Below are 14700 nucleotides of genomic sequence, written 5' to 3'. Positions count from 1 at the left end.
AGTGTTAAACACCTCTGCCTTGTCTCTGCTCCTGTTTGTGAGGTGACCATCATTCAGTTTTGCATATTTTTTCAAGATACAAGTATTGTATCAGTTTTTATTATGCAGAGTTATATATCATTTTATAACAATGCCCATAACTTATCATAATAAGTGAGCCCTAACTGTAAGATGCAAGCAGCACTTACCCAAAACATCCTATCCTATCAGCAAGTAGTCATTTATTGTAGTGTTTTATTTGCATTTTTTTTATAATGATCTTTAAATAGTTTCAAACTTTCCATATATTTTGAGTAGTATTGCTCTTCATGCCAGCAAAGCTCTTACTATGTACACATAATCCTTGAAGACAAAGGAGAGATCCTAAGGAGAGAGAGTAGAGTAAGAACAATCTTCCATCAGAGCCAGATGAGCTTCTTAACTCTGTTCACCAGCAGTTAACAGTTGTGTGGCATGATTCAGAATCCTGTGCAAGTACAGGAAGGGGTAGGAACGGTGCAAAACCTTTAGTCAGCACTTCTGTTGAAGACCAGATTGCTGTTTCATAGACCCACAGAAGCTTCTGAGAAAAATATGCCATCTTGTTTCCTCTTGCATTCTTGTTTTAACTCATTGTCTGAGCCTGGAGTTTGAATATGGACAAGGCTGAGTACTGCCAAAAAGAGCAGCCTCACCTCTAGTCTTCCTTGTCTCCAGCTGTGCAGGCCTGCTGCTCTTCTAGGATACAGTGATGATGCAGCCACAGCGGGGGTGTGCCACTGGCAGATGCGACCAAGAGTGGTTCTACATATAGAAATAAGAGGAGCAGTCTTAAACCTACTAATTCTTCAGGCAAGAAGTACTGAACATCCTTTATGGCAGCAGGTTGCCAGTACATCAGCTCAGCATAGCACAAAATTGCCGCTTAAGTAATCTACTGTGGTGACATCCATGAAATATGAGCTATTTAACTTGTGGACATTTCCATAAATGTCTCAGCAGTCACAGCTAACGTATGCTGAGTCACTTTTTACTTAGAGAACATTACTTAGAAGAATATCAAGGGAGTTACTAGGCAAGGAAACGGATGGCACAGTCTGGTTCACTGGCAACATACAGTTGTTCAACTAGGAAGAAGAAAAAATAGGTAACTGGCAAAAAACTAGACAAAGTGAGGGTGCATATCCCAAGGAGACCAACTCTATGCTTCATATTGACTTAAGAAAGATGATGCATCACATCAAAGTATTTGTCAAAGCATTTGATTTGGAAAATAACAGATGCAATACACAGAACATCAATATGCAGAATAAAACAGTCTGCATTATGTGTATTTCACAGTCTTATCTAGGAGAAAACCCTTAGTGTTAAAGTAGTCTGAATTATTTTATCTGTTCCTCTTTTTCACCTCAACTGGCATGGTAATTTCTCACTAAAATATGATTAAGTGATTACAAGGAAATAGCATCATGGAAACTACAGACCCAGTAGCTATACACCCAGACATTATGATCAAATTTCATATCCTCAAATGACATCTATGGTTTTATCAGGTCCAAGTCAGATCCATTCTGTAGAGTACGTTACTCTTGGTAAAGTGCATGTTTTTGGTTTGGGGATTTTTGGGACAAAAGACTGTATGTGTAAATGAGAGAACTAGCTAGCCCTTGCCTCTGCTGCACAGATTTGCTAAGGTATGCCCCTCCCAAAACACAAGCAGCTCCCCTAATCTAATCTGAATTCTGAATCATTACGTTACTGAAATGAGACCTACAGTTCTTCTTAAAACATATTGCAACTAAAAGCTCTTTTTCAGTTAGAAATAAATACATCTTTTGAACTTTCTTTTTTTAAAGATAACAAACTGTTATCCCAGTTCAAACCTGGTCTAAAGGCTACATCCTATTAGATATCTTCTTAATTACACCAAAATAAACAATGGATTTGGTGCACCCATATTGACACATTAAAATGTAAAATCACCATGAGTAGAACATAACTCACCTCCTTATGATGAAAAGATTTACATAGACTTTGAAATTAAGTATTAAAAGTGTATTTTTAGAAAAAAAAACAGTAATAGTAACAATAGTAATAACAGAAAGAAGACTTTTTTACTATTAGGGCAATGATATATTCTATATCTAAACTTCCATTGATTTAAAAGATAATGTTATACCATGTGCTGCACTGTTTACTGGTATTTTGAAGCTTATTTCTATTAATAGATACATTCATTACTAAGAAAACCTTTTAATTTCACTGCCTTCAGCACCTTATTCAACCTTTTTATAATCTTCCATCAGAAAACAAAGAAGTGAACTCCCTGCTATAGAAGCAGAGGCACTAGAAGAAACTATCAGAAGAATTATGTCAAGGAAGAAAACTGGTTAAGGACTTTCAAACATAATTACAATACGTGCCCCCAACTTCTCTGTTCACCTTGCAATCTGTTTATAAAATTACTTCCATTGCAAACCTCACTACAAGGAGTGAACTGTTGTAAATTAAAGCCACATTTAGGCAAAGCACACACAGGTAAAATTTTAACTACAGAACACATAGTGTGGAGCAATGAAAGCAATATTCAGCATAATTCCCAGTTGTTTCTCTTGTGCGACTTTCCAATGAGTAGTAGCAGAGCAATGGGTTTGTGAGAAATACTGCTTCAAGGAGAAAAGCTATTACTCAGAGATATCTAAAAACTGGAAAGAACAGCTGAGAGTTTTAAATAGGCAGCTGAGAAGCAAACCTGCTCTGCTGATGGATTTTTTTTTAGTGTAACAACAAAAAATGTCCAGATTTAGTGGCCCTCAAATTCTTACAGCAACACATTCTATTCATTTTGCTGTTCAAAATGTTCTCTTAGAAAGCCAGGAGTCCACTGCTGCAGTTCTTTCTCTCTACGAGGATGCATCATTTACTGCAGGACAGACGGTCTTCCTCCTTTCCCTGATACTTAAGCAAGAATTGAAACTCCTAACTTTCCCAGCTCTCCCTAGTATCTAATTGTCATTAAGTGACAACCTGTTTCTGAGCACACCATGGCTAACTTTCTGTGCTGTTATGTAGCTAATTAACACATCACAATAGAAAAAGCGTGGTACAGGAAAGGTAGCAAAAAATTGAACAGAAGAGCTTGTTCCACATCACAAGCTTGAAGAAACCAAAATGAAACTACCATAGTATTTGTTTTGTTTGATAGATACAAGCAGAGACAAACTCCATCATTTTCTTCTTCTGCTTAAAATCTCATGTTTCTCCAAGGTTCTTTCAAATTATCACTTGACTTACAAATATTATCATTAGAAAGATAAAAAGTTATTATCTCTTCGTAAGGACAAAGTATTACAGCTCTTTGCAGCAGCTTAGACGTAAATAAAAAAAATTTCATAACATGAAGTTTCCAACTAAGCCTACATTGTATTTCCTGGATTGTTGCAACAACAAAACAAAACAACAACAACAACAAAAAAAACCAAACACCACAAAAATCCCACCAAAATTAGAGTATTTAAGTACTTGTATAAGGGTTAGAATGATAGTGTGTATTGTTAGCAATAGCAGTTTAAAATACTGCTCTTCTCAACTTTGCAATACTGATCTACAGTAGCAAAGAGAGTGTTAAGGAATACAAAACAGAGTCTATGCCAGACAGAGAACTGCTTTATTAAATTTCAGATCTCATGCAATGGTACAGGGGAAGTATTAAAGCATATTACAGCCTTGCCAACAAATTCAGATGAAACATAAAGCAGTAACACAAAACACAGGGTTGAAAGTCATTAAGTTAATCCTCAATGCAGAGCTTTTTATACTAAAACCAATTTTTAACCATAAATGCAACCTTTGGCTGTGTCATTCTGTTCAAACTATTTCCACACCAACAAGCACGAAATCCAGGACCAAGTCCATGAAACAAAAAAATCTGAAACCCAGCCCTCTGAATACATCATCTTTGTGATCTGAAGATGAGGACATCCAAACTCTTGAAACATGAAGCCATAATTTAACAAAAAGATAATCTACACAAGGCATGTAAAGTTAATTAAAATTGTTTTTAAAATTTTATGGTGGACTGAATAACATGATGGTGCCTCACTAGAAACAAATACATTCTCAGTAGCTAAACTATCCCAAACTTGTTTCTGGAGCTTTATAGACCACTGTCTCCCTTGAAATAGCTGCAAATATGCTTATTACCTTTTTAGTGCACAGGAGACAGAAGAGAGCAGGGATGATACTCTAGGGTTTAGAACTAATGCTCACCATTTATATTAAAAATGTGTGTTATGTTTGACTAGTCAGGTTGGAAAACAAATGTAAAATACACGTATTACTCACACCACCTGGCCTTAAAAATGTTTAAAAGATGCATAGAATGGAAAACTAAAATTATAGAGAAATTATTGACTTCTATTGAAGTCAATAAGAGTGTAGTTTCTGAGTAATAAAATATTTTTAGTACAGTGATCTCTAGAAAAGATCACAATTCCTGACAAATATTTTCAGTTGTACAAAGAAAGTCCCTTTATTCAGATTTTTGCTCCTATGATGAGATGTATATAATGTCAATGGTGTCCTTGAAACTGATCGTTCCTGTGCAGTGCAGTTCTTAATAAGGGTTGCTTGTAAAACAGCTTAGCTCTCCACAGTATTCCTTCCAGAAAAGGCTGACATACTCCTGTGTTAGTAGCTTCCATTTTACAGGAGATACATGGTCCCAAAAAATAAAAGAGGGTTTCCAGCATTATGCTTCCTGTAAAAATGTTTCTCCTGATATTTGTGTTGTAATCCCTATGAAAAATCAACTATCAAACTTAAAAAAACCCTATTTGAATTATACCCCTTAATATCCATGTTTTAATCCTGACCCCTTTCCTATATGATTTTGTATTTGAAAGACAGAATGACAGGAAATAGAAGCTCAAAACAGAAAAGAGAAAAACAAGGAGGGAAGATGTTACAGTGGGCAGGAGAACGTGGAAAACACCCCTTTATTTGTAAAATGCCAGAAGCTAATCAAAGATTTCTGAAGCCATAAATACGTGCTTGAAACCTCTCTTCTCAAATACAAAACTTTGAGCATTACCCATTTTCTAGTGACAAACCAATAGTCCATCTCAACAACGCAAGATATTTTCCTGTAAGTGCTCCTCTACCATGCCCACCTTTCTGAAAAATGGAAAAATTCCAATTCCCAGAACAGAAACTAACTTTAAAGAATATATGTTACCATATCACTCTTTGCACCTACTTCCAGCAAAATATTGTGCCAAATAATTCTTGATCTTTCTTCCAACACAAAAAATTACTCAATACAGCTTTGACAGACTAACACTTCTGAAGTAACGTGTGTTAGCCTAGGCAGGACCGGCACGAAGAACTTCTTTCTGCTAGATCAGCCTTGACTAGAAAGTACAGATTTTAATATTTTATAAGGAAATTTCCCATTGCTTATGATTAAAAGGTATGCAAATATAAGATGACATTTCAGACCTGTAGGACATTATATTAGGCAGAATCCCTTGATTCACAAACTGTTAACAGGCTTCAGCAAATTAGCTGAATTCCTGCAACACTAATAGAAACTCCAGGTTACCCAGCACTTCTGATGCATTAGAGCCAAATGCACCTTCCAAGGTAAACGGCCATTAGCATAGTATACATGGGCCAGGTAGTTTATATAGCCTTTAAAACAACAGAATTGAGTGCATAAATAAGTAAACTATCTTCTTTCTTATTGAGTTCCAATATCAACAATGGAGTGCAATACTGAGTGCAATATCAACATACGACAAGACCAGGACATTTAAATTCTGCAACCACAAAGTCTCATTTTCACTCCAGTACTTCCCCATTAAAGCCACATATGTGAAGAACCACCACAAACAAATGCTTCTGGATTCTCAGAAGCTCTCAAGGCTCTCTGAGGCCACAAGACAGCCTTGGTAAATAATTTCTAACTGGTGAGCTGGTCTATACAACAGGAATCAAAGAAATGGATGTAGGGTAATCGTGACAAAAGAACCCTTTCTGTATTAAAACTACCTTGGATGAGAATAGATGGAACACAAATGAAAAGCAATTATAATCTCCAGATAACATGCACTTTTAGATTTCCTATTAAATTTTGTCACCTAATGCATCTCAGAGTTCACATAATATTTTATACATCTTTCATCTAGATTAAGCATCTTACTGAAATCTCTTATAACACACAAATAACATCCCAACTTTTTGCCCATGACCTGTAAAACATGAAAATGTATTGCAGTTTTCATAATTTTGTTAAGGAAGTAATTTGTATCACTCTCTTCACATTCTGTGAACAACAATCCATTGCTGTTTATTAACAAAAGAGGAAGCTACACATGAGATTATACAGAGTCATAATGTTGAAATGAGTGATAATTACAGGCTTTATAATATCCATATTTTATCTAAAAGCTGATGTACATTTTAACAATGATACTGCAATGCAGATGACGTAGAGAAAGCTCTTTTAAAACACTATATTCTGCCTATGATTACAGTTGAAACAGAACATTATCATTTCACAGAAATGTTAAGAGGGTCAAAGACTTAAAACTCAATTTGTCTTGTTAATGCATTATTACAAAAGAGAGAACAGGAATAAGGAAAATGAACAAAAGAAGAGAGAACCATGGAGCACACATAGAAACTGCTAAGAAATACGTAAAAATTTATAGGATTATTCCTCTAATTCCTCAAACCCATTTTCTGACATAGTTAAGTATAAAATTTAAAAAAGGAAAAAATTAGGAACAGTCATTGAATTTTTCAACACTAGAAAAAATTAAACTGATGGAAAATAAATAAATAAATAATGCATATTTAAAAAAATCCTGGATAAGACTTTTCTTGAACAGTAAAAAGAGTAGGGGAAATTTAAAAAAAAAGGGCATGTAATACTTAAAGTTTCTATTTTTTAATATTTATTTTAAATATCCAGGTAAGAGTTTTATTACTACACTGCAGGTTGAGTAAGAAATGTAATGTATCATTTCTTCTTTCAGAAGAAAATAATTTCCTGTCAGGTCTACATTTGAACTTGAGTACAAAGAAGGAAATAAAGGCTTGGAACAACTAGTGATTCAAGGAAGACAAATAATTCTGTTCTGTTGAAGAGCTTTGTCAGGGCATGAGTTGAACCCTGCAGAAGCAAACAGTATTATGACTAAGGAAACTGAAATGGAAGTGCACTGGAAGCACCAGCAGACGCTAATGGAAACTCTGATAGCAAGTAATACATTTGTTTCTTACTCACAGTACTTTCTGAATATAACCTGCAATTATTTGGAAATATACAATATAATTTGTGCAAGTGGATTTTTTTCTTCTCTTTTAAATTTTTATCTGTGCTAATACACCTTTTGCAATTTTAGTTTCAGAAAGCAAACAGACCTGTCTTCCCCAAAGGAGACTGACATGAAAATTCTCATCCAGTGTAGCCTACTCCAATTTAGCAAAGCAGTCTGTATTTTTTTCCTGGCACAACTGCGTCAGCAAGTTAAAAAAAAAAAAATCAAAGATGTCACACAACATGTCTTCATGAAACTGTGTTGGCAGAATTCAACCACACACTGCAAAAATGTCCAAAATCTGTTTGACAAAGATGACTAATTCAGAAGAAGTTACCAAATGAGATTTCCATCACAAATTCAACGATTTCACTGTTTAAGAGGTTGCTAATAAAAAAAATCTGCAATGGCTATTATAAATATGAAAAGTCTTTAATGTAGTAAGTACATTAACTAGCAAACCAGCAGATATTAAAGGAGAGAAAGAGCAAAGGCGATCTGCACACATATCCTGAAGAAATCGCTCTCAACACAGCAATGGCCAGTTTGAAACAGACTATTTCAAGAAATAATGCTTTTAAACAAACAAATAAAATCCCTCTACACTTCGGTCAGGTTTTTACACTCTCCATCTCATTCCTAGGCATTTGGCAGGGAAAAAAACCAAGGGAGCAGATGAGTCTACTGTCCTTCTTCCAGTTCTTTTGGACTAGAATAGAGTTTCCTGACTGCTGAAGAGGCAAACTAAAAGGAAAATATCACAAAAAACATTCCTTTCAGTTTGTCTCTGGAATGCAAAGTACCACTAAAAACACTGCATTCCACAGAAAGATACGTCCAGCATATAGAATTTGAAGCAAAATGTCATTACCAAAATTCACAGCCTTATAAGTAAGGGAGATTTTCTTAAGTGACAGCAACAGCAACTCTTATAGAATTTAAAGATTTTAGATGAGTTTAATAGCTTATAGCACAAAGTTATATTTGTCATTTCTCACCCCACCTCTCCAGTTTAATATTTTACTGAGATTTCCCAAGGAAAAACATTTCAGGAGGCAGTATTTGGTATGGACAATTGAAGCTGAAATAATCAAAGTGTCACAAAGTTATAACTGAGAGTCTTATAATGAAAAACGCCTGAACAACTTTAATGTAGCTGGTAGTAATCAGTCTTGCTGGTTTTTTTAACTGAGTTTCAGAAAAACAAGATTATTTTACATGACAGATTAAACAGAAAGGAGCTCCATTTTGCATGATAAATGAAATACAAGCCAGACTGCTTCAAATACCAACACTGATTCCCGTATCTTCTCTTCTAAAGAAGATTCCTGGAGCTAACAGATATTACAGCACTTCCGAGAATGAGGCTGCCCTCCTGGCCTAGGGCTCTCAGTCCAACCCAGCACAGCAGTTAATTTCTGCCTTTCTCAGTGAAGACCAAAGACATCTTCACCATATTCCAGACCATGTCGTCTTCATTTTTTACCACATACAGAAAATGAAAATCTGTTGAGCACATCTACCCAAAATTCAGAAGGTAGACAGTACAATATTATCATGGCAACTGGAACTTACACTCTCACCTTATGCAGAAGATGCATACTCAAACTGTTATGATTCAACGGGATTCAAAAGATACTTATAAACAAGGAAGTAAACAAACAATACCCCAAACTCTCCTTGCTGGTAAGAAAACCTGTGATTAGCTCAGCTGGTTAGAGCATGGTGCTAATAATCCCAAGGATGTGGGTTCTGTCCCTGTACAGGCCACTCACTTAACAGCTGAACTCAATGATCCATGAGGGTCTCTTCCAACTCAGAATACTCTGTGAAAAGAGTATTTTGCCAAATCTGGAAATTAAAATAAATTTTAGAATTACTTAACCTATCTTAAAATAAAGACAGAGTTCATTCCTCAATAACAGAATTACATGATATTCTGGGCTTTACTGATGTTGCATTAATATAATATATATACCTTATTCAGACAAATAATCCTCCCCTACAACATCACTAACACCTTCCCTACATCTTTTGTACCTAAGATGAATACTCTCAATGAAATTTTGTAACTTAAAATAGAAAACCATGTATACAGGAGATTGTGGCTAATACTCAGGTGAACTCTCATAGTGATGTAAAAATTAATTACAGGCAAAAGGAAAAAATCTTTTGTCTCATGCTACAGAGGTCTTAATGAAAAGTTGCACTAATTAATAGTCAGCTGCTTTTCGAGTAATAAACAAACAAACAAAAAACTATACTAGACCAAACAAGCTTGTACAGACCTCTATTCATGTGTCTAAAACATAATCTTTACATATTTCAACAGAAACATACTATGCTATCAGGAAAAGTAAAACAAAAACCAAATCATATTAATAGTGAAAAAAAGATATGAACTTGCAATATCATATTTGTACATGTTAGACTTGGGTCATAAACTGCACACATGATTTTTTCCAGTTTTAACCTAGATAAATAACCCCCTAAAATAAAACATTTTTTATCAATGAGTAAGTTTTACAGGATACACAGTAATTTGTTTCCACTTCTGGTAGCAAGTATAGGATATTTCTACAGAAAACCAACATGAATTAAATAAACCTTTTTTAAATAAAACAATTGTTGTCTTGTTAATCTTTATCCAAAAGCTTTAATTTTTCTTGTCCAGACAGCCAACATTTCAAAAAGAACTGCATCTTGTTCTGTATTGTATTAATATCTTTAAGTTCTCTAAAGCAAGAAAGTACATTTTTATTTGTTTAATTATTGAATGCCTATGCTTGTTAGTGTCATGATGATATTTAAATGAACATTTAGTACATAGCCTTTCAGATCAAAGATCTTTCACCAAACATCACTTTGAGAGACATACGTGGCCCATATATTCCAAAGTTTAAAGTCAATACAGTATTTAAGGAAAGCAAAGAAGAAAACTAAATGGTTATGTTACAGCAAATGTTTGAGATATTTCATGAGCAAGGGAAGCAATTCCAGGTGCAAAAGGAGGTGCAAGTGCTAAGGAGGCTTCAGTGCTGAAGACAAAAGAGAAATAGAATTTAAAGAATAATAACAGCAATTAAAAAAACTTCTCATAACAACATTTTATACCCTTAGAAGAACCTCTCCATAAAATCCAGCAGGTTTTAAATATATTTTTCTGTAACTAAAGGTCAAAAACACTGCCCCCTAGTAAGTTCTTAAGAATCAAGAACAATTTTCTGGAATAATGTATTTGACAAGTTAACAAACCTATTTTTAACTATGCATATTTAAAAAAAAAAATGCAATGGTTGAGAATAAACTCAGAAATATTTTTAACTTTTCCCTCTTCAAAAATTTTACTGGTCTTGAAATTACTTTATTATTAAGGAATCTTGAGTTGTTTCAAAAATTCTATTATTCAAGTTTTGAAAACCTTGGCTGTACTAAATAAAATGGGATATAATTGAGATGATCATATTAACACTTCAAACAAAAAAGTGTTAAATCAGAGAACTATGGTTGCATTTGTTTTCTTCAGCGCAACTTCTTTCTAGTAGAATTTCATCCATAGTTAAATGGTTTTGACATATGACTACAACTAACAAAAAAATTATAAATCCAACTGCTAGGAGAGATTATAGGTTTTCCAAAGGCCTGTTGAACAAGTAAGAATATTAAGTACTGGGGTTTAGATATACATTTAGTCTGCTTTACTAGTCCTAAGTGCAAATGAATTAACCTTTTTAAAAGTCTTGAAAATGGTTAATTGTTTATTTGTCATAGCAATTTTCTTGGTCTGTGTCCTATCATGGAACACAGAATTTTTATTAGATTCAGCAAGTCTGTCAACACCAAATGCACTTTTACCAATAATGATGTTTTAAAGGGTTTATAAAACTCAAATTATTTTAAGATTAAACAGGTTGCATAGATCCCCCAAGGGTGTTATAACTTAAGCAACATGAAACCCCTCATGGGAAAAAAACCAATAAGATTAACACATGAAGACACAGTATTTCAATGTAATAAGCTTACAATACTGCAGGATAAAAAGAATGTCTTTGAGAAAATTGTCATCTTAACATAATAAATACTGATTTTACTTCAAGATTTTAGTAGCGCCATTTAAAATAATCTGTAAGACTCAATGACTCTCTAAACGGAGGACAGAAGCAATTCAATAATGAGAATTTAAAGGCCCTATGTAATTTTCTAATTACAAATCAACAAAACATATATGGTCTTGTGGAGATACTAAACCCTCCATTATCGCCACATGTATCTAGTCTGGCAACACTTACAGGCAAGCAAAATCGCAAACATTAATCTGGAAAGATGTAATGAAATGGCATGAGACTGCGAAGTGATCAAGGCAAAAAGAAAAAACCTCCCTCAGATTGCAGGCAGATTCAGGCTCTACAGACTCCACTGCCACAGAGGAGGGTTGAACTATTCTGATCATTAGACATACAATCAGATTTTTAAAAAAATCAACAAAAATGACAAGAACAAACTTCTGCTTGGTCACTAAAATATTAATGCAGTCTTTGCTCCTACTGTCACCCAAATATGTGCAAGTCACAACTACAAACTACAGCAGTGACATAAAAAGAGAGGCTGTCATCAAGGAGTAATGTCTAAATATATAAAACATGCTGAAATGTTAGAAACTATTTATACTTGATTAAGGTTCAGAGTCCACTGAGTTATATCTATTTTATCACTCCAAGATGGCCAGTTTCTTGCGTTTTTGGCACTCTTCCTGATACTTAAAAGCTAATGGAATATACATTCAGATTATATATATTTTCAAGTCATACGAGATCAAAGGTAGAAAAACAATATATTTCATGTCAAAAGAGCTAAAGAAAAATTAAAAGCTGACTAACTTTCTCAGATTCGAAGAAGATGGGGTGGAAAAAGGGATGCTAATTTTTGAAAACAGCAACACAAAGGCAAATGGAAAATTTTTTTTAAGAACTGAACTCATTCAGTTCCTAAATACTATAGCAAGAAGCAAAAAGCCATCCAACCCTCAAGCCTTAACAAAGACCTCTATGATTGTTCTTGCTTTTCTTTTCCTACTCTTGACCACTCTCTAGAGAGTATAATTTGTGTTTATTTGCATAGGCTGCTTTTGACTTTTGGTTCCATTTTCAAACGTGTTATTTGTGCAAGTTACAGCAGGACCAAAGCTTAAGAAAAGATCACCCTGTTAAACGATATCGTAAAGGCCCTAGACCTTTTCCTAGTTAAACAAAAAAACCCAAACCCAACCAAAAAAAACACCTCATATCCCAGACAGAAATGTCTCTTCACCATATTTTTATATCCTGACAAATGTCGGCATAAAGTTGGCATTTATTTTTAAAAACAGTTATTTCCCAATTTTTATTTGGTATTTGCCTATCACTTCCTCTTTAGAGATAGGAAAATCTGTAAACAGAAACTGAAAGGAAAATTCCAAATTTTCTGGAAATAGCTGTCTAGGTAAGAAAATCTCTACAGAGAGTCTAATCTTTTCCCCATGCCTCTATTTCAATCTTAACAAGTTGCAAAATGTTAGGGAAACATTGTCCTGTTCTCTACTTACTACATGATTAAGTCACCCATGCCCATGTAGCTGTCCACCTTACACATATATCTATTAAAAAACCCATACAGGAACATGCATGTTCATGGCACTTGACTTTTAGTGAGATAGGCTGAACTCAAAACTAATTTCCATTGCTCACACGATAGTTTGATTCATACCAAACTGCAACTTTCTATGTCTAGACATTCTGACTACGGTCCTTCAAATTCATTTAATGATGTTATGAGCTGACAGTTTCTTTTTCATAGTAATGCAAAAAGCAGTTATTCTTTCTTCCACTCTCCATTTAATCCGAAATTGTTTAACTGTTTCTGCTGAAACTTACCCAAACAAGCCAATTCACCTGCAAGTACCAAACTACCTGAAAGGTGAAAGTGCCAGCATATTATGTGCGATTTACCTAAACTTCATAGGAATACTACTGATATGCTTGTAGAGATATCTTTAAATGTGTACAGAATGGTTTAATGATAACACTTGCACAAGACATTTCTACAAGTAAAATGATTATTAAACCATCATGAACAATTCAAAGGATGGGTAAAAATAAATAACTAAAACCAGAAACATAACCAAAACTTCTCTGTAATTTCTCAGCTACTTTTTAAAATCGATTGATTTTCTGTGAAGCTACAAGAAAAGTAAGGACTCATTATGATTCCTGCTACGCTCTTGAGAAAACAAGTATCACAAGACAAGACTGTGGGACAGCTGGAAGAACTAATTATATACAGTTCCCAGACCAACTCTCTGTTGTATCATAATGTGATTTAATATTGCATTCAAAGAAAGGAGAGTGTGCAAAACAGCAAGAGAAGGGTTTCTCCAGAACGTCAGTATGTGTCCTTTTCCTGTATGTAAAAGATATTAGCAGATGTCAGTATACAAACGCATTCTAACGCAGGGTAACAGTTCATTAACCTCATCTGCAGCGGTGACTCCGATAAGCTTTGCGACATCGAGTAACAGACTGTCTGAACGCTGTAAATATTAATCACGTGTTTCCCACTCATCTGCCCTCCTGAGCGCATTTGATGGCATTTGCACCCATCAAATGCTACAGAATTATAACAATCCGCATTCCCCGCTTATCTGTACGTATCCCGCACATCAGACTAGAAGAAAAAGAGTTTTAAGAGTCATTTGGGGGGGGGGGGGGGGGGGGAAGTAATTCAGTAATAATTTACACTAATAGCCCAGGCAGGAAAGAGGGAAGGAGGAAAGCTACGGACTTTCTTAGGACTGCGAGAGAAACTAAGAGATCCCAGCCCTCGTGATCCCGCAGAAGCTATCTAAAAATAACCACCGAGAGAGCAGACGAGATGCTAACGAGGACTAAAGAGACCCCCTCCCGCAGTCTTGAGTTAGTGGGTTTCTTCTGTAATCCACTCGATCGCGACAGAGCCACTGCGGGGAACGGAGCAGATGGGCAGAGCGGTGGGCAAGCGAACGAAGGAGTATTACCTTGCGAGAAGCAGCGCCCCGGGCTGCGATGCTCCTGCTGCTGTTTCAGGCGCAGGGGAGGACACAAGATGCCGAGTAGCTGCAGGACTGCAGCTGCCCCGCGCTATTCCCGGCCACCCCCCCCCTCCTCCCCCTGACCGCTGCCGCCTCCCGGCTAATTCCCGGCTAATTCCCGGCGCGGAGCCCCGCGCTGTGCGCGCGCCCCGCCGCTCGCTCCCGGCGGGGGGGCGTCAGGACTGCCAGGCCGTCTGACCAATCGGCGGGCTGCGCGGCGGCGCGCGGACGCTCCGCGCGGGGCACGGCGGCGGGCACGGGGCCCTCGGGGCGCGCGGGGCGGCGCCGCTGCGG

At 36.0% G+C, this 14700-nt stretch overlaps 1 protein-coding gene across 8 annotated transcripts in view; it reads right to left on the bottom strand.

Moving 5' to 3' along the window:
• FMN1 (formin 1) overlaps positions 1 to 14488 on the bottom strand; it is a 187712-nt gene extending 173224 nt beyond the window's left edge. For 3 of the 8 annotated variants that reach the window (XM_064658464.1, XM_064658471.1, XM_064658469.1), the window contains exon 1: positions 14353 to 14487. The gene's annotated coding sequence lies outside the window, so the exon portion shown is untranslated. Of the gene's footprint in view, positions 1 to 674; positions 784 to 14352 lie in introns of all 8 variants that reach the window. The other 5 variants (XM_064658465.1, XM_064658468.1, XR_010431342.1 and 2 more) reach the window with 4 other exon arrangements.
• Positions 14489 to 14700: the final 212 nt, after the last annotated feature.

This window comes from Pseudopipra pipra, chromosome 6 (genome assembly GCF_036250125.1).
Source record: "Pseudopipra pipra isolate bDixPip1 chromosome 6, bDixPip1.hap1, whole genome shotgun sequence".
Lineage (NCBI taxonomy): Eukaryota > Metazoa > Chordata > Aves > Passeriformes > Pipridae > Pseudopipra > Pseudopipra pipra.
Note: the sequence above shows the minus strand (reverse complement) of the source record. Positions and strands in the feature narration are given on the sequence as shown.